This window comes from Chenopodium album, chromosome 16 (assembly GCF_948465745.1).
Source record: "Chenopodium album chromosome 16, dcCheAlbu1.1, whole genome shotgun sequence".
NCBI lineage: Eukaryota > Viridiplantae > Streptophyta > Magnoliopsida > Caryophyllales > Amaranthaceae > Chenopodium > Chenopodium album.
Genome location: NC_137849.1, coordinates 2,035,819 through 2,057,071, shown reverse-complemented (window position 1 = coordinate 2,057,071; position 21,253 = coordinate 2,035,819). Strand labels below are relative to the sequence as shown.

Genomic DNA, 21,253 nt, shown 5'->3' with positions numbered 1-21,253 from the left:
TAAAACTTATCCAACAACAATTTTGACAATAACTTTTTTTAAAAATAAATATTATTAAAAAAAATTAAGTCCAAGCAAGTTTAATATGAATAGTCCAATAGTTTTTATGAGAATATATTACCCTCGTTCCTGAAAATTCGACTCACTTACTATTCATGTGGTCAAAATAAATTAACTTTGATCACATTTTATGATTTATACAATTAAAATAAATTAAAAAGTTTGATCTTATTTGATTCCTCTTATAATAAAATTTTCAAATACCAACTTTTTAAAAATTTTACTTATACATATATAGCCAAAATTATTAGTGGTCAAAGATATTCTTTGGAGGCCGTGCAAATGCAAAGTGAGTTGAACTTTTAGAAACGGATGAAGGATATGAATAGTCTAAAATTTCAGGAAATGTATTTTTAAACAATGAGAAGTAATTATTTATTTGATAAGTAAGCTATGTTAGAGAAGATAAATAATTTTGTAATGAATATGTATGTGAACCATGAGATAGGGGAGAGAAATATAATACTCCAGGACAGTATTAAAATATCTGTAGTAGTTTGCCAAAACTAAAAGTATAATACAGTAGTACTTAATAAAAACAACCTTATTTTTCTTTTACATGAACAACCTTATTAAGAAAGTGTAATCTAATATTATATAAATAAAGTAGGCATTTTTCAAGTGCATTTGACGCGTCATATAAGTTTCGACTAATTAAAAATTAGATTTGTATTTTATTTTAGAATTAATTTATATAATTTATTCGCCACCTAAGAAAAAGTGATGAATGAAATTTAAGAATTTTTCCATGTAGTTTAAACAATGAATAGAAATTTATTAGGATATAAATTATTTAAAAAACTAAAGTTATCTGTTTGACAAAAACCAACAATAATACTTAAATATTAGGATTTAAATTATTAAAAAAAAAATTAGATTTTGATATTAATGGTTAAATTAAAATTTTCTTTTAATGGTAAGATCAAGTGCATTATAAGTTATCATAAGGTTGTACATTATAAGATAATTTTTTATAATTTAAATAGACTTCATAAGATTAAAAAAAAAAAATTAGAATTCTATTTTCAATCAAATTTGGATAGAATTTTAGGATAAAAGTGTTAGTTTAGAGTTTTATTTTCAATAAATACCAATATTTCAGATGTACATATTGAATTATAATTTTATTCAAAAAAAAATTAGATTATAATTCTCAAGAATTATCATATAAATTTATTTTTTAATATTTTTTGGAGCGAAAGAAGTAGATCAAAATGTATAACATCCAGTTATATATATATATTCTAATCGGTTGAAATAATATACATTACAATAATCTAATATAATTTTATTACTACATAGACTTACCAATCGGGGATCGGGTCATAAGTCATCTCGAATCGGGTCACTTCAGGTTACGGGCCAAAAAATATTCAACTCTTGCCCAAAGTTTTGGGTTTGGGTCAACCCAACGGGTTATGAACATTTATTTATTTTATTTATTTATTTTTTTTATGTATTTAATCGAACATTTTCACCAATATTATTATTAGTCATTACATGCAAATCATCACAAAAGCACATCAATTGCTAACTAATTTTGTATCAATGATATATTTTAAAATTTGACATAGATATTAAAAATTTATCTTAAAATTTAATAAACACGGGCATCGCACGAGTCACAAAACTAGTATATATATATAAAGGGGAGTTTTTTTTCGAGTTTTTAGAGAGCCACGTAGAATCTAATTTGTTTAGCGCGCCATGTTAGATAATAAATTTTAGGGGTAGCCAATTAAATATGAGATCATTAATTTCTTTTAGAATTAAATAATTTAAATGACACATAATTTAAGCAAAATTGGCGAATGAGATTTCCCAGTTTAAATTAATTAAATATAAAATATTATCTTTTGATATCAGGAATTTTATCTAAATGTATAACAAATTTTAGCACATATATATATATGTGTGTGTGTGTGTGTATATATATATATATATATATATATATATATATATATATATATATATATATATATATATATATATATATATATATATATATATATATATATATATATATATATATATATATATATATATATATATATATTTTAAAAAATTCAAACAAACCGAGCATCGCACGGACTTCATCTAGTAATATTAGATTTAATTGATAGACGTCTTTAATAAACTTCGTGATACCTACGATTATAAGATAATTTTATATAGCTTATAAATTGAAGCATCATACGACATTTATCAACGAAATTTTGTATCAATACAAAACCCTATCAAGCGAATTTACGTTAGTAATTTTCAGTCAGTTTTAAGTCAGCAATGGTTGGGTAAATCTTAGCTTAACTTTTAAAATCTATGTTTAAATTTATATTTGTAATTATTATTTACATTATGTTTTTTTTTTTGGATATTTAACGATTATACGTTTATGTTTTGTTTAATTTATTGAATTTTGTTTTTACATGCGTATCTAATTTGATAGGGGAATATAATTCGAGCAACAATGATTGGAAAATCAAAGTACGAGTTTTCGCCTGTTTGACATACTAAACATCCGCAAACAAGATAACTTAATAAATTTGGATGTGGTCTTACTGGATGAGGGGGTATTATATTTTTATAAAATTTTACCTTTATCAAATTTTAGGAAAAATTGTCAAAATTAAAACAACCTTTCACGGGTCTTTCAAAAATAAAACGACCTTTGACGTGCTTTCCCTCAAAATAGAACGTAACCTGTTGGTGACCGGTTCAACAAGTTTATTACAACACGTGTCTCGTTATAATTGGTAGTTTCTTTTTATTTTAACTTTTGCATTATATATATTTTTTTAATAAAAACTTATTTCAATTTTTTTTTTAAAAAAAAAACCATAAAACCAACCCCCCTTCCCGTAAGCGTCGCCCAACCGGCCACCAACAATACCTCCCTTCCCCGCCGGTCAAACCCATCCTAACCCCTCTTCCCGCTAGCCGGAGAGCCGTCGAACCGGCCCAACCAGCAACCAGAGCTGTATGCATGATATGAACAGAAATCAACCGACCGGGACCATCCCCACACCCCTACCCCTTCCCTTTCGTTTACCTCCATTAAAGGTGAGTTAAATCAGTGGGATTTCGGTTTTGGGGTGGGTTTCCGGTGGGGTAGGTGGTGGGGGTGAGATTGTGTTTGTTGGGTGGCACGATTTGCTGTTGTTGGCGTGGATTTGTGGTAATTTAGATGGTAAATTGCTGGAAGGGGCAGCGAATTGTTGGATTACCCATTGAAGGTGTTATTGTGTGTTTTTGCTGAAAAGGGGGTTGCATGGCTGCTTTGGGATCGATGTTGGCATGGTTGTAGCAGCGATGGATAGAGGTGATTGGTGGCTGCTTGCTTAATTGGTGTTTGTGGGATGAAGTGGTGGTGGCCTGGTGGGGGAGAACGACAAAGGAGATGGGAAGGGGTAGTAAAACGGGAAAGGGGAGGGGAAAGGTAGCAGTACGGGAAGGGGGTAGTTTTTTTTTTTTTTTTTTTTTATTTACTTTTTATTAAAAAATTAAAATAACTTTTTTTTAAAAAATGAAAATGTAAAAATTAAAACAAAAAATCCTAACCAATCACAAAGCAACACGTGTCCGGTGTAACCTATTAAACAGGTTACCGATTTGAGCAAATTCATATCTAAGGTCGTTTTATTTTAGAATAATCAAAAGGTCGTTTTATTTTTGATAATTTTTCCTAAATTTTATTAGTGTAAATCTTTTTTTGTTTTTTTTATTAATTAATTTTATAAAAAAAATCAACTTAATTTCTTATTTTTAATTGCAGGGTGATTATGTTCATGTCTCATTTAAAGCCAAGTTCGTCCAACACTTTTCTCCAAAATATATGGAAAATTTGCAAATTGCAGCCATTTAAAACTTGTATTTTGTAAATTGCAGCCATTTTAAAAAAAGTTGCAACTCAATTCATTTTTTTCATCGGTTTTCATGTCGAAAAATGTTCGGTCAAGATTTTAGCGGTCATTTTAAGGCTTAAGGGTCCAAATTGAGCTCGAAATTGGCAAAAAATTAACGTAAGTGCCTCTTTTTACTAGAAAAAATAGTTTTCCACAAATCAATACATTTTTATTACGTAAACAAGGTACTTGCGTTATTTTTTTTGCCAATTTCGAGCTCAATTCGAACCCTTAAGAACTAAAATGACCCCTAAAACCTTAAACGATCATTTTTCGACACGCAACTGATGAAAAAATTGAATAGGTTGTAATTTACAATTTATAATAACTTTTGGACTGCAATTTGGAATTTTTTATTTTTTTTTAAATGGCTGCAATTTGTAAAATACTAACTTTAAATGACTGCAATTTGCAAATTTTCCTATATTGAAGAAAATATTTTCTTTATATGGAGCATGTTTATTTTAGCTTTGGAATTACAATATTTTCCACAAAATATATACTACCTCTGTTTTTGAAAGTTCGACTCACTTATATTTATGTGACCAAAATAACATAAGTTTGACCACAGTTTATGATTCATACATTAGAAATAAATTAGCATTTGGGATCTTATTAGATTCACCTTATAATGAATTTTTCAAATATCAACTTTTAATAATTTTTACTCATATATAGCCAAAGATATTCATGGTCAAAAATAGATGTTCATTAGAGATCGCGCAAATACAAAGTGACTCGAAATTTCGAAAACGGATGAACTACAACATTTTAACATAAAAGAATACAATTTAATTAGAATTAACATATTCAATCTCCAATAAATACTTAGAAGCTAATCTTAAAAATACTTTAATGTACAAAGGGATTTATAAAAAAAGAATTATAAGTTTTTTTTTTTTTTTAAAAAAAAAATATTCAAAAATATTATAATAAAATCCGTGCATCGGGCTTACATATTATAATTTATAAACGTAATGAATAACATTAGATTTTATTAGTCCAACTCATTTTATTTATTCCCTTTAAAAAAGAGTTAATGAAATTGAAGTGAACCCCTTCTTTGGCAATTTTGTGTAGTGGGATAAAGGGAGATAAAATTGGAAATTTCATCTACCATAAAAAAGTCGGACGAAAAGAGAAGAAGAAATTACCTTTTTTCTTGATTTAATTGCGAATAGCGTAAAAATTGAAATACAAATCACACTATATATTCAATTACGTTTAAATTTCAAAATCTTTTTTTTTTTTTTATTTTTTTTTTTTATTATCATTTCTCTAATTGCATCCGTAATCATATATGAGGTATTGATGATCAATTTGGACAAATTATCATATGAGGTATTGAGAAGTCAATAAAATTTTATTTTTAAAAAGTTGGTCAACAGGTGTAAAAACTTAATATCATTACAAAATATAATAAATGAGTCAAATCGGATTGATGAGTTTGGATTGTTCGGGTCTAATTTAGGTTTATTTAAATAATAACTACAATATATATATATTGTTTTAAACTCGACATTACTAACATCTGAAAATTTTAAGGTACAACAACATGTACCTTGCTTGGTACAGACAAAAAGCGCGGAAAGAATGTGTAGCTATTTTGTAAAGAACATTCCGCTATTTTTTAAAGAACATATAGCAGTTTTGCAATAAATAAATTAATGAAATAAATTTTAAAATGTGAAATTCCATATTTTTTTTTCATTGAATGTGACGAGCTAAGCCCAATTCACTAAATAGAATAAGAACTATTTCGAGTTGATCAAAGTCAACCCGGCTCGAACCAACTAAATTTGAACGGACTTTGGATAGAATTTTTTGGCCTGAAGATGGGTTAGGCTCGGCCCAACCCGATTATTTTTTTTTTTATTCTTCTTTTTTTAATTTTCCCCGAGTTTGGACTTGCATTTTTTTAGATTCTAAGTTAATCTTTTTGGCTCGGCACAAAAAGCGATAAGTCTATTGTGAAGCTTGGTCCAACTAGAATAGCTGGACCACCAGCCCATTTACGCTACAAACTTCATTTCATGCTAAAAATCTAGGCGATTGTTAAGATTTTTTTTACTAAATAATCAAAATTTGCGATGTTCGAATTTTTTTTACTAATTGTTCAAAACTATAGGCGTGGTACATTGCGATTGTTCGTGTATCTTTACTAAATGTTAAAAATTTGCGATGTTTGGTTTATTTTTACTAAATGTTCAAATTTTGCAATTGTTCATATTTTTTTGCTAAATGTTCAAAAGTATAGGCGTGGTACATTGCGATTGTTCAGATATTTTTACTAAATGTTCAAAATTTACAATGTTCGGATTTTTTTACTAAATGTACAAAAATTGAAATTGCTCAGATCTTTTTACTAAATGTTTAAAAGTATAGGCATGCTCCACCTATTTCTAAATGGACCAGGATCCATAGAAGAATTTGCGCACAAAAAGCTCAATCTTATTATATGGGTTTGGGCATGCTTTTTTAGGCCCAACCCGATAAAATAGGCTTATTTTTCTTGTCTGAAATCCGCCCCGTCTCACTCTTTTGATCATCCTCTAAAATTATTACAATTGAGGAAAAATAAAAGAAAAAAAAACAACTAATTATAGTATAAATTATTAGTTTATATAAAACAAATTAAATAAACTTACAATAACCTTGTGTGTGGTAGTAAACTACTCCCTCCATTTTTAAATACTCGCTCCATTTTTCTTTTGCGGTCATTTTTAAATACTTGCTCCATTTTCTTATGTGGAAAGCTTTTATAATATTTAATTCATTTTTCTCAACTAATAGGACTTAATTTTATTACTTTTAGATTCTCTCTCTTCCATTTTACCTTCCACTAACCCCACTATCTCTATATTTTATTACTTTCTTCAATTTCTCCTAAAACTCCGCACATGGAGAAATGGAGCAAGTATTTAAAAACGGAGGGAGTGGTTATAGAATTTAAGGACATGTTTGATCAATAATGCTAAAGGTGTCAATTCTAGTAATTGGGTCGGATTAAGTTAGGTTAAGTCATTTTCAATTTGAGTTGGGTTTTTCAGGTTACTTTTACACTTATATTCAATTATTTAAATGCAAGCCTCACACACAGAACTACATTCTCCATATATATTCCTCAAACTCCAAAGTGTAGCAAGGAAAAAAAATACTATGACTTTGAATACACTACTTAGAGCAGCAAAATATTCATGTTTAATCTATCACCCAAAAGTCATGCATTTATTTTTCCTATTATTTGGCATTATTCGCTCAGCAAACTCTCAATTCTCACCAAGTCCTTCATTTCCAAATGTTCATTTCAAACCACATAATTTACCCAATGATGCTGAAATACCTCATTTTAGGATGCTCAATAGAAAACTTTTAACTGTTGTTCTCCTATTAGTCCACACCTTCGTATACGTACTGATGTCGTTTATCCTCTCGCCGCTGAGCAGATCATTACGGTAACTGTTTCCGGCATCTTACACCCATCGGACAAGGATTGGGTTGCTATGATTTCACCCGCTCATTCAAAGTACGGTATACCACAATATATACTACTAATATCTTAGACGACTATTTACACTTGTTATATAAATGTAGAAAACTGCAAATATTATGATGTGAAACTCTCTAGTAAAATTTCTTACAATGTATCATGTTAATATTTTGCAGTGTACGAAATTGTCCTTTTAATGTTGTTCGATATTTAGAGACGGGGGATCTCAGTGATCTTCCTCTCCTCTGTCATTACCCTGTTAAGGTAATATATTCTGTTTGCACACGTAACAAATTAAATTTACATACAAATTCATTCTCATTACTACATTACGAGTACCAAATTAAATAGGCTGTTGAGGTAAGGCAAGCATATAATGATTAGCTTTATATTGTAGATAACTTCAATTATATAGAGGTATAAATGATCTATTATGCTCTAAAAATGAACAAACACCTTAATTTCTTTTCTCAAGTATATATTCTTGATATCTAACTCTTCTTGTAAACCTAAATTCTAGGCAGCATACTTAAAATCCGATCCAAATTATCTTAGTTGCAAAAAAAGTGAATGCAAGGAGAATAGTACAAGGGGTACATGCTTAGTTACAACGTGCACGGCCTCAATAAAGTTTCATGTCATCAACATACGAACAAATATAACATTTGTGTTGTTTGGCAATGGCTTCAAAGACCCTTGCATCAACAAAACTCAGACACTACATTTCGCGAATCCTGATCAGCCACTCTACGCGCATATCTCAAGTATAGACTCAACCGGGAAATCTGTACTCTACTAAACTTATTAATCATGCTAGCTACAAATTACTCTGATTTTTCACTACTTTTATAATTTGGTAAAGAGCAAATATGTTTAATTTGCAGATGAGAGTTACATGGGTTAGTGGCAATAATTCATCTCAAGAGGTTCGATATGGCAATGGAAAATCAAAGAAATCTGTTGTCACCACTTTCACTTCAGATGATATGTGCGGTAACTAGTGCTGTCAAATTTCAAACCGAAACCGTTTAACTGCCCGAAACTGACCGACCCAAATGAGAACCGAATCGAATAAAAACCGATTTTTTTGAAACCGAAAACCGACCCGAACCGTATTTTAGTAAACCCGAAACCGAATCGACCCGAATAATGTTAAACCGTATAAGAACGAACCCGTTAACAAACCGAACCAAATATAAATCGAATTGAAAGAAAACCGAACCGAAAAAGAACCGAACCGTATCTAACCCGAAACCGGTTCCAACCCGAAACCGTTTAAACTGGCAAAAAAACCGCTTACACCGAACTGTTAGCAAACTGCTACCCGTTTGCACCGAACCATTTAAAAATCGAACTGATTGTAAACCGAACTGTTATAAACCGAACCGTTTATGAACCGAACCGCTTCTAAATCGAACCGTTTACAAGCTTTTTTATATAATTAAATGGATTTTTTTTTGACGGGAATATAATTAAATCGAACCGTTTACAAACCTTTTTTTTTTTTACGGGAATATAACTAGTAAGATCAGTATGACTAAACTTGAAACAGAACATAATATGTATTTATAAAATCAATGAGAATTTGTTTATAATATGATGCCTAAGTATGAAATGATTCGCGACTTTATATAAAACTTGTGAACGCAAAAGGTTAGCAAGTATTATCAAATTTCAACCCAAAACCATTTAACTGCCCGAATCCAAACAACTCGATTAACAATTTATTTTTTGAAACCGAAAACCGACCCGAATCGTAATTTAGTAAACTTGAAATGGAACCGATATGAATAACGTTAAAGTGGTTAAACCATCGAAGAACCGAACCAGTTAAAAAACTGAAGCGAAAAAGAACCGAACCAGTTAAAAACTGAACCGAAAAAGAACCGAATCAGTTATAAACTGAACCAAAAAAGAACCGAACTGTTTCTAACCCGAAACCGTTTCCAACCCGAAACTGTTTGAATCGGGATAAAAACCGTTTACACCGCACTGTTAACAAACCGCAACCCGTCTGCACCGAACCGTTTACTACCCGCATTGTTTACAACCCGAACCGAATTAAAGCCGTTTAAGAATAAACCGAAACCGAATCGAACCAATAACTATTTAAACCGAACCAAAACCGACCCGTGAGACAACTATACCGATTCCAAACCGACCCGATTAAATACCGAACCGATTTCAAACCGAACCGAAACCGAACTGTCAAACGTTTTGACAGTGCTAGCGGTAACAATTGTTCTTGTTCAATTAACTCCATTGTCGTAAAATGCTTGAGTGTGTACATTACATTACATGTTATTTATAAAATAATTAAGGTTGATGTAATTGAAAAAAAATATATATGTCGTAATAAGAAACCATTGGGAGGTCTAAATGCACATGAAAGGCTGAGTTTTTTTTAAAAAAAAAAACATTTTAAGTGATTGTAATATACGAAGTAGTTCATAATCATATGACAGGCCTGAGTATTGTTATACATTTTTCTCTGTTATATCAGTTTAACATTATTACACGGCGATTGTGAATTGATGCAAAAATAATATGGGTGTACATAGGTACACCTCTAAAAAGCCCTGCACAAGATTTCGGGTGGCATGATCCGGGTTACATACATTCAGCAATCATGACAGGTCTTCTGCCTTCAACCCGATATTCCTTCAAGTACGGAAGGTGCGTAACGTATTTAACTTGTATCATACTTTGTATATGAGTTTTTCTTGTGTGTACATCTGCATTAGTTACCTTTCTTGCACATAATAGAGCTATTAAATCGGTGTCTTACAGTCCAATATGTTTTATAATGAAAAAATACAAGTTTATCAAATGGCAAAATAGTTAATTTTTATTAAAAAAAATGGACCACACAATAGTTAATTTGCCGCCTACTAATATAAATGCATATAGAAATGCAGTAATTTAGTTGGGTGGAGCGACGACATCAAGTTCAGAACTCCTTCTGCAGGAGGATCGAACGAGTTAAAGTTTATAGCATACGGAGATATGGGAAAGGCTCCACGAGACAATACAGTTGAGCATTTCATTCAGGTATATACAAACATCATTAAACATAGTGTTGCATTGAATGAAGAGATGAAAACTTTTGTTAAAAATTGAAATTTAATACATCTTACATTCTGAATTGTGCCAACAATATTAGCCAGGATCTTTGTCAGTGGTGGACGCGATAACTGAGGAAGTCTCTTCAGGCAACATTGATTCGATTTTTCACATTGGAGACATTAGCTATGCTACCGGATTTTTAGTTGAATGGGATTACTTTCTTCATATGATTAGTCCTTTTGCGTCTCAAGTACCCTACATGACTGCTATCGGCAACCATGAAAGGTACGCGAAACACTCTTTATTACATGAATCTAAACACAAATTGTAGTACAAATTAAAAAGGCGAATAGCATTAGTGCCTTAGGGGTGCACTCAACTTTTGTTCCGTGACAAAAATCAGTCCCAAACCATTTACCTCAATGTACATAAATATAAGAGTTTATGTACTAAAACTGCTAATAGTACTATGAGTTATGACATTATTTCTTTGTAATTACATTTATTCGTTTTGATCTCATGAATTGAAAACAGAGATTACCCTGGTTCGGGATCAATGTATATAACAACAGACTCGGGTGGAGAATGTGGGATTCCTTACGAAACATATTTTCAAATGCCAACCCCGGCGAAGGATAACCCATGGTATTCGATCGAGCAAGGTCCTGTTCACTTTACTGTCATTTCAACCGAGCATGATTGGAAGCCTAACTCTGAGCAGGTGAATTTTTTTAAGTTATACAGCATTAGATTTTGAACTTTGGAACTGATTTTATACTTTTACAATACACACCTTTGATAAAATGTGTTCATTTTGGAGCGGAGGTAGTAATAATAATTAGTGAAAACTAATAATATATTTGTTGTGTTATTCGTTAAAAATTATTTTGAGCAGTATAACTGGATTAAATCAGACATGGAATCCATGAACAGAACAAAAACTCCTTGGCTAATTTTTACAGGGTATGTCAAAATGTTATATCATTAATCTCTACAAATTCATATTAATTTTCACTTTCTTAATCATCTTTTTACGCTTATAAAACTTCACTTTGACTTACTGAATAGTACAATACATTCAGGCATAGACCGATGTACAGTTCCGATCTTCTATCATTTTTCAGTGTTGATAGCAACTTTGCTAAATCTTTGGAGCCATTGCTACTCAAAAATAAGGTATTTATTTCTTGCTTTTTGACTGATACATGTTTTATATCAGTCAAATTAAAGTTTATTATAGCTTTATATTGTGATCCTTAATTAAAATGTAATGTACATAGGTTGATATGGTGATGTGTGGGCATGTCCATAACTATGAGAGGACTTGCGCGGTCTATGAAGGCGAATGCAAGGCTAACCCTGTGAAAGATGAGAACGGAATCGACTTGTTTGATAATACTAACTATAGTGCTCCTATTCATGTTGTTATGGGAATGGCAGGCTTCAGTTTGCAAGGATTCTCACTCTTTGTAAGTTTTGATTTTTTTGCCTTATTTTAGACAAAATATGTACAATAATTACTTTGTGATTTTTTTGAATTTCCTTTGAATTATAGATAGATCTTTGTGTATGAACATTTTTACAGGTAAACAGTTGGAGTATCACAAGGCTAACCACGTTTGGATATACAAGAGTACATGCAACAAGGAAAGAGTTACACTTAGAGGTTAGTATATATACATGGTTATACTAGAATTAGTTATGCAAGAAAGGAAGGAAATAAAATAAAGATGACAAAAATAATATTATAAAAAGGAATATGAGGAATCATTAGCTTGTTTGCAGTTAACAGTTATGTACTTGTGTTCTTCTCTGACTTTCAGTTTGTGAACTCAAAGACGAGAAAAGTGGATGACTCCTTTCGAATCATAAAGACATAAGACATGATTAATCTAAGATGCACATATACTTGAAGATCTTGAAGTTTTAACCTAAGATGCACATAAAGTGTAAGTATATGTAAATTGAAATTTGATTATTATTTGTTGTTGATATGAAGTTATAATCATTTCAATCATCTTACATTTTCTATATATCCTTGAAGGTTATATCCTACCAAATAACACATGTAAGTATCCCACATTGTGAAAAGAAGAAAAGGGTTAAACACTTTATAAGGCTAAGGGACTACTTTTTCTATTTACATATGGGTTTGAAATAGAACATCCTTTAGACTTGTAAAGTGAACTTTTTCTCTTGATTTGCGGAAATAAGGTGAAGTGAACAGAGCTTTATTCTAACATATCAAATGATAATCTTTCTCTACTTAATTCAAGTTTGTGAGTAAGTACCATACTGGAATTTTAAAAATTATATAAAAAAGTACCTTAAGCCAACTTGTCCAAAAGTTAATTCAGATTTGCCACAAAAATTATGTACTATGGGCTTGTTCATATTTACTGAACTGAACTGATTGGAGCTGAACTGAACTGAGCTGAAATGAATATTTTATGAGAGAGGGAAATTAAGAGCTGAATTGAACTGATTAGAGTTGAACTGAACTGAACTGAACTGAAATTAAGTAAATATGAACAGGCCCTACGTGCTTTACAATAACAGTCATTTCTCATGCAGCTTTCCCCCTTTAATTTTTTACTAATACATATAACTTAATTCAATCTTGCCTCTCCAATATATACATGTTCTTGGAATCTTGCAAAAAATAATTAAATTACGATTACAAATTTAGAACTACCTATCAAATCATGTTAAATATAACAAGATTTCTTGTGACTAAGTTTAGATGTATAAAGTTAAAAACAATCGTTAAAGTACTATTTTCTCCGTTTTTTATAGTTGTAACAATTTGACTTTCACACTTTTGACTTATTTCACTTTGACTAGCTTTACCGATTTATGCTTAAGTAAAAATATAGTCATGTGGGATCTTTTTAGAATCGTGTCGATTTATACAATATTAATATCAAATGTTTATAATTTTTACATATTGGTAATTAAAAATGTAAACGATTGGAAACATGCAATGGCAAGCGTGAAAAGATAAGTGTTGCAACTATAAAAAAATAAAGGAAGTATTTTTTTCCTGTTTCATTGATTATAATTGTAATATAATATTGCTCATTTCACATTTGTCAATGTTAAATTCATTCACAATTTTTTTTATTTGTCTATAAAATATATATATATATATATATATATATATATATATATATATATATATATATATATATTAAGGTGCTTAGCCAGTTATTTATAAATAATTTTAATGAGTCAAAAGAGACAGATGTAAGAAAATACGGGTAGCTCGTAACCAAGGTATTTTAATTCAAAAACTTTTACATACCCCCGGTTTACAATAAATTTATTGTAAATCAACGGTGCCCGCACATGTGCGAGCTAAATTATTTTATAAAAAAAAAATCTAACAAAACTAGCGAAAATCAAAGAGCTAGAAGTTAGAAATCGCAGAACAACAATGGAGGAGAGAGAGTGAGAAAACGTAGAAAGCAAATGCGAATTCGAGTACCTTGAGGCTGGAGATGCAAATTGAAACTCCATTGTTAGGTGATTTTGAGAACTCAAATTCTTTTGTTGAAATCGATTTAAATCGATCGATTATTGAAGAAGAAGAAACAAAGAGTTTTAGAGATGAATTTGTTCCAAATTTTGACGATAATAACAATGCTAACACTAGAGGTAATCAAATTTTTAGAGGTAATCAAATTGACAATACAGAAAAAGTAATTAACAATGTAGAAGAGATAGAAAATCAAGTGGTTCCTCGTAAATCAATTGATTCAATTCAAATTCAACACAAACATCCAAATCAAATGAAACTGAAGGTAATTTTTATACAATCAACCTTTTAATTAATTAAAAATTACCCTTTTCAGGAATAAAAGTTACCCTTTCTACCTATAAAAAGTACGCTTTTTATGCATTAAAGTTACCCTTTCTACCCACTAAGGGGTCGTTTGGTTGCACAAAAGAAATGGGGGAAATAGAAATTCATGGGAATTTGGATATTGAGGTTTTGTTTGGTTGACCAAAAAACATAAAAAATGTGGGAATTTCAAATTCATGGGAATTTCCAATTCCCACAAAACATAGGAATTAAATTACCAAGTACCCCCTTGGTAACTTGAAATTCCCATGATTTGCAAATTCCTCCATGAATAACAAACAACTTTCAACAATTCATGGGATTTCTAATGTGGGAAGTTAATTCCCATAATTTGTCAATTCCTATGGGAAGTTATTTCCCTTGTCAACCAAACGACCCCTAAAAGTACCCTTTTTCATGCATAAAAGTTACCTTTTTTACCCACAAAAAGGTACCCTTTTTATGTATAAAAGTTACCCTTCCTATCCACAAAAAGTACTTTTTTAATGCATAAAAGTTACTCTTTCTATCCGCAAAAGATACCTATATTTTTACAAAAGTGACCCATATTAATAAGAGTACATTAACATGGAAATCACTAGACATCAAACTAAAAATACAAAACAGAGCTTGAAAATTTAAAAATTAAACAGTATTACACAAAAAAAAAAAAAAAGGAAAATTCGACATACTATAGCAACAAAATTCAAAATTTCAAACTATAAATAAATGCATGTAGATCGTCTTCATCAGAAGGTAGATTGGGAGTTTTCTTCATTGTGTTTACGAGTAACACTAATTTGCAAATTTGTTGAAAATTAATGAAATCAATCGGTTTAAGGTATTTAAAAACAAAAGGCAAGAATTAAATTACATCAAACTAAGATAAAACACAAATAATTAAGGAAATAAACTTGATACTTGGAGGAAGATTGCTTCTACAAGCTTGAATCACTAAAGATAGATTGAGTAGAGAGGAGAGAGAAAGATGGTAGCCAAAAGAAGAAGAAATGAAATGAGGACAGAGAAAAGATACGTAAGAGTATTAATTTTTATTTTTGGGTGGGTAAAATTTGCACACATGTGAAGCAGGGGTAAGTTTCCTCTGGTTGTCCGCCACACACTAATTATTGTAAATCCGCTTTTTCAAAGCTTTTTTAATTCTAATTTGGGCTCCCTTAAATTTTGTATTTAACCTTAGTCTTTTTTTTTCCCCACAATGTTTAACCTTTTTTTTTGACACAATGTTTAACCTTAGTCTTGTTGCAAGTTATCCAATCAATTGTACGTGGTGGTGTGTAATCTTGTATAGTGTCAATAGTATACAAAATAACTTAATTGCTTGCTTTGTCGGATAGAGTATGAAAATGCAACCATTGATGTTATATCGTTGAATTGTTGCAATCATGCGAACGGCAAGAGCTTGAGGTAATTAAGGAAAAAGATCCAAGAAAAGGACCACCAAAAAACCAAATTGAATTATGATACTTATATATTGTACGTATTGATAAATATGTCTAAATTTAGGCTGCTAAAACCTAAAAGTACTTGCCGACGACCACTAGGTGTTTATTTCATTTTTAAATCTCCAATAACTCTATACGTATTATTACTAGAGTAATAGAAGTACTTATTGGTCAAGCAATAAAAATAGCTAAAAATTACAATTAGCTTGGTCAAGCAAATTAGCTTACCCAAGCTAATTTGCTTGAGAAAAAGTTTCCACAATTTTTTGAGATTAATATATTAAAATAATTAATATATAAAGTTCATTGAGAAAGTCAAACTTATTAATTAGCAAGCTAGTAGAGCTAACCATTGGGACAAAAATAGCTATAAACAAAATTAGCTTGAAATCATATGTGGTATGGTATTAAATTAGGTTAGTATTGAAGATGCTTTATATATAGGGGTGTCAATCGGTTTTGCGGTTCGGTTTTTGGTTCGGTTTATCGGTTTTCGGTTTACAACAGATTGGGTTTTAACGGGTTGGAATTATTATCGGGTAAGTTCGGATCGGTTTTAAATAATTTTGGGTCGGTTCGGTTAGGTTTGTTTTTATTACAGTTTCTTTTCGGGTCGGATTCTAATCGGGTCGGGTTATAATTGGTTCGGGTCATAATCGGTTCGGGTTAAAGTCGGTCGGTTTAAAAACGGTGTTTGTCAGTTTAAACCGGATTTTGGTTCAAAACATATCGGGTCGGGTTGTAATCGGTTCAGGTCATAATTGGCTCGAGTTGAACATAGTAGGTTTGACAACTGGTTTTGCCAGTTTTAAACGGGTTATGTTAACGTATATATCCTAGTATATCCTCAACATTCTATAATTAGTTATTCCAATAGATCATATGGAGTATTAATTAGTTGTTTAGCTTTAGTTAAGTCCATTTTCTGTATAAAGATTTTCATGATCAAATAATAATAACAAATCTAGAGTTAGCTTTTGATTCAGATTTTTTTAATACAATATAGTGTTCGGCTTTAAGTTACAGGTTGTAAACGATTTGGGTTTATCTTGTTTTTATCGGGTTTAATCGGTTTCGGTTTACAATGGGTCGGGTTGCTATCGGGTTCGGAAGTACTCGGTTCGGGTTGTTCTCGGTTTCGGGTTGTATCAGTTCTACTTGATAACGGGTACGGTTCATTAACGGTTCTCAAACATTCGGATCGGTTCAGTTTTAGGTTTTAAAAAATGGGGCGGGTCGGTTTACGGTTTTAAAATAACAGGTTCACAGCGGTTCGGTTCCTTTTCGGAACAGTTCGAAACGGTTCGGATTCACCAGTTCGGGTCGGTTTTGACAGCTCTATCTATATAATATTTGTAATAGTAATATTATAGTATAATTAAGTACAAAATAAGAAGCTAAGGTTGGTGTGGCAAATATTAACACGTAACGTTTGCCTCCAAGAATTAATGAATTTATAAAAGCTGCCGTATTTAGTTTAGTAAGTTTATAGTAGTATATTGCTTAGGAGTTAGGACATCCTCAAGGCCTGCTGTCACCGTTGACCTTTTTTTTTTTTTTTTTTTTTTGTGTGTTTTTCCTAGTTTATTTTTTGGACTAATCTGAATTTGAGGGTCAGTTTTGGGTGATTAGGTTCCAATCTCCAATCAATTATTGTTATTGCAGGGGATAAAAATAAATAAATAAATAAAATAAAATAAAAAAACAATCCACCCTACCAAATGCAGTCCTAATCACAACTGCACCAAAAACCAATTGGCTACCGTGTTGAGATACTTTCAACCTAGCTGACTACCGAGTGAACGACTAAGTTCATAATTAATAATACGAAGTTTTTAATCCATAATATTTCTTCCATTCTTTTCTATGTAATTGATGTGCTTTAAATTTTGATATTAATTGCAAATTATGCTTTGACTAATCATTGTGATTTTAAATGCGATAAAATATTATCCTATGACATCTTTTTTTTTTTGAAAACCTATGACATCTTATTTAAAACGGTTTTTCACCATATACCACTGAATTAAAGCTTAATTCACCATATACCACCAAAAACTTTCTAATACATCATGTACCACTGAGTTTAACATAAATGTCACAACATGCCCTTAATGACTAACGCCGTTAACTCCGTTAGTCATTAAGGTTAATTATGCCACTTGGCTGTCACTTATTGGCTCTTATTAATATTATTTAATTAATTACTTAAATAAAGAATTAAAAAACTTTAAAATAAATTAAATAAATGAACCACCACCAACCTAGCCACTGCTGCCCCCCACCCCAGCCAACAGCCCTGCCCCCACCACCGCCACCTCCCCGCTGGCAACCACCATAACTCAAGACGATCCACCTGAAGTCGTCCATCCCTTTCCCCTAAACCACCACCCTTTCAAGTCCCACCCTAAAACTCGAAAAACCATCTCTCCGGCGACCAAACCCACTTGCTGGCGCCCAAACTCACCTTCCCTGCGCCGGCGAACCTAAGTCACCCCTCAATCTTCCATTTCCACCCTCTGAACCACCACCCCAAAACCCTAAAACCCCAAAATCAAAATCTAGGGTTTCGATTTTGGGTTTTGGGATTTTGGGTTGGTTGTTTGTAGCTAAATCAAACAGCGGCAACGTGAGGGAGGGGGAGCTGGGCCACCGACATTGGGTTTCGGCATGGTGGTTTTCAGCTTAGGTGGAAGGGCTACTGGGGGAGACGTTTTAGGTGGGGCGGGAGGGAGAATTTGGGTTGGGTATGGTGGATCAAGGGAGAGATTCGTGCACCGGCGCAAGCTAAGGCTGGGTGAGAGTTGGCGCCGACCCGGTGGTGGTTCAAGGCTGGAGCGGGCGGCGAGGGGCTAGGCTGCTAGGTGGTGATTGTGGGGAGAGGAGATGGCTGACAGTTGGTGGTGGTTTTATTTATTTTTTTTCAATTATTTTTGTTAAAGTTTTTTAATTAATTAATTATTTAATTAAATATTTTAAATAAGAGCCAATTAGAGGCTGTCACGTGTCACATTTAACTCTTCATGACTAATGGGGTTAAGAAAAAAAGGGCATGTTGTGACATTTATGTTAAACTCAATGGTACATGGTGTATTAGAAAGTTTTTGGTGGTATATGGTGAATTAAGCTTAAACTCAGTGATATATGGTGAAAATTCCGTATTTAAAATGTCTCAATGTTTTTGTCCCAAAAAAAAAAAGTCTCAATGTAAATTTTATTAACATCAATTTTTTTACCTTTACATGTTCATATTTAAAAGATATTAGTCGTTAAAATTATATATTGACAAACATATAAAAGATACTCCCTCCGTTTTTAAATACTTGCTCCATTTCTCCATGCGCGGAGTTTTAGGAGAAATTGGAGAAAATAATAAAATATGGAGTTAGTGGGGTAGGGGGAAGAATAAAATTTTGTAAAAAAACAAAATTAGTTAAGAGAATTAGAGGAGAGAGAATATAAATTTAATAAAATATGATTTATGTTGGGTCCACTAGGTAAGACACATGAATAAAATATTGTAAAATCTTTCCAAATAACGAAATGGAGCAAGTATTTAAAAACGGCCAAAAAAGAAAAGTAAAGCAAGTATTTAAAAACAGAGAGAGTACGTGTCAACTAAAATCGAATGAAGTATAAGAATATCAGTTTCAAACTTTTAATACTCCGTACAATTTTTCAAATCCTTAATCCTTAGTCTTTCCATGATCTTTTTAAATTTTAAAATTAATAATGAATAAATAAATAAATTTTCATTACTAAGCTTCCAACATTATTTCTTGGTATAGTGATGTATTGGCGCTGGTGTATTATAGTCTGTTCTAACCAATTAATAAGATTTATCAATTTTTTTTTTTTTTTTTTTTTTTTTTTTTTTTTTTATAAAGTATTCCACCCGGTTTTCCCTTTGGGCTAATCTGGATTCGGGGATTAATTTTGGGTGTTTAGGTTCCAGTCCCCTCCCAATTGTTGTTGTCAGGGATCGAACATAGATCCTTCCTACCAAGTGTATGTAGTCTCAATCACCACTATACCAACATCCAATTGGTAGATTTATCAATATTGTGAATCTACTGTGAGTCAAAATGAGCATTTAAATTGTAAGAATGTAACATGCATAATCAAGAAGTTCTTGTCATATTTGATTAAATTGTATCTAAATGTGAAAAGCCTAATCTATTAACTATTACAAAAACTGAGTATGCTGACGTCACCGCTGCATACATTTGCTTCCTTATTAAAAAAAAAGAAAAAAAAATTCCTGCCTAAATGCAAGGATGATGTCATTTTTTTTTTTTTTGGAAGCTTTCACATTACAACTAAAACCTATCAATTTATCCTAAAAATTTTAAATATAATACTAATAAATTACCTCCTACATTTTTTTTTAGGCCAACATTGAAATGTATATTAGGTGACATTGACCAGTACTACTTAATTTCACAATTTTGATGAAAATCTAAAATTTTAAAATTACTCTTTTTTTTTTTAAGGTGCATAATTCTTATATAGGTTTTATATAAACCGTGCATCGCACAGGTTCTAATTAACCTAGTTATATTGATAGAAGATAGTTATCTATCTATTCTATTTACCTTATTTTTACTTATTTCAAGTCTACTAAGTTCTGATAAATTCAATTTAAGTTCAAATAAGTTTAGTTCAGGAAAAATAAATTTTAATAAGGGCTACCAAGTACAAATTAAAACTAAAATAAGTTTGAATAAGTCTAGATAAGTTAAGTTCAGTTAAGTTTAAATAAGTGAAAATCAGGTAAATTGAACACACGTTAAATGGTCGATTGACAATTATTTTTTTCTTTTTGTGTTCCACCCAGTTCACCCTTTGAGTTAATCCAGATTCAAAGATCAGTTTTGCCGATTGACAATATATATTAATAAAGAAATTTTGCAACAACTACCATTTAAATGATCACTTTTGAAAACAACTACCATTTATTTATTTATTTTTTTTTTTGAAAAATACCACAAAACACAAAAGGTTTGAGTAGCACTACCACATTTATTGTTTTCGGCAAGAATCTTTGTTTTAGGGGCATATATTATAAAATTACCCTAAAAAAACCCCAAATTAAATGAAAATATTGCTTTGCATTAACCCTAAATTGGATAATGCACCTCAATTGCCCAAAATTCCCCAATTTCATGAATCCCTTAATTCAAATTTTTTACCATAATCCCTAATTGTAAGATTTAAGTGAGAAATTAAATCAATTATAATGCGAAGTTAAAGATAATTGACCTATAATTGTGTTCAACTATTGAAATCTATCTCATGTTTTCTATACCACAATTGATTGAAATTTTATAATCCAGGCTCTCTCAACCGGAAATTCTTGCCAAAAAACTAAACATGGTAGTGCTACTCAAAGCTTTTGTGACTTTGTAGTAGTTTTTTTAAAAGA

General features: G+C 31.2%; 1 pseudogene; it reads left to right on the top strand.

Moving 5' to 3' along the window:
* The first annotated feature begins 7,184 nt into the window (after positions 1 to 7,184).
* On the top strand, positions 7,185 to 12,398 carry LOC145586006 (putative inactive purple acid phosphatase 27; annotated as a pseudogene).
* Positions 12,399 to 21,253: the final 8,855 nt, after the last annotated feature.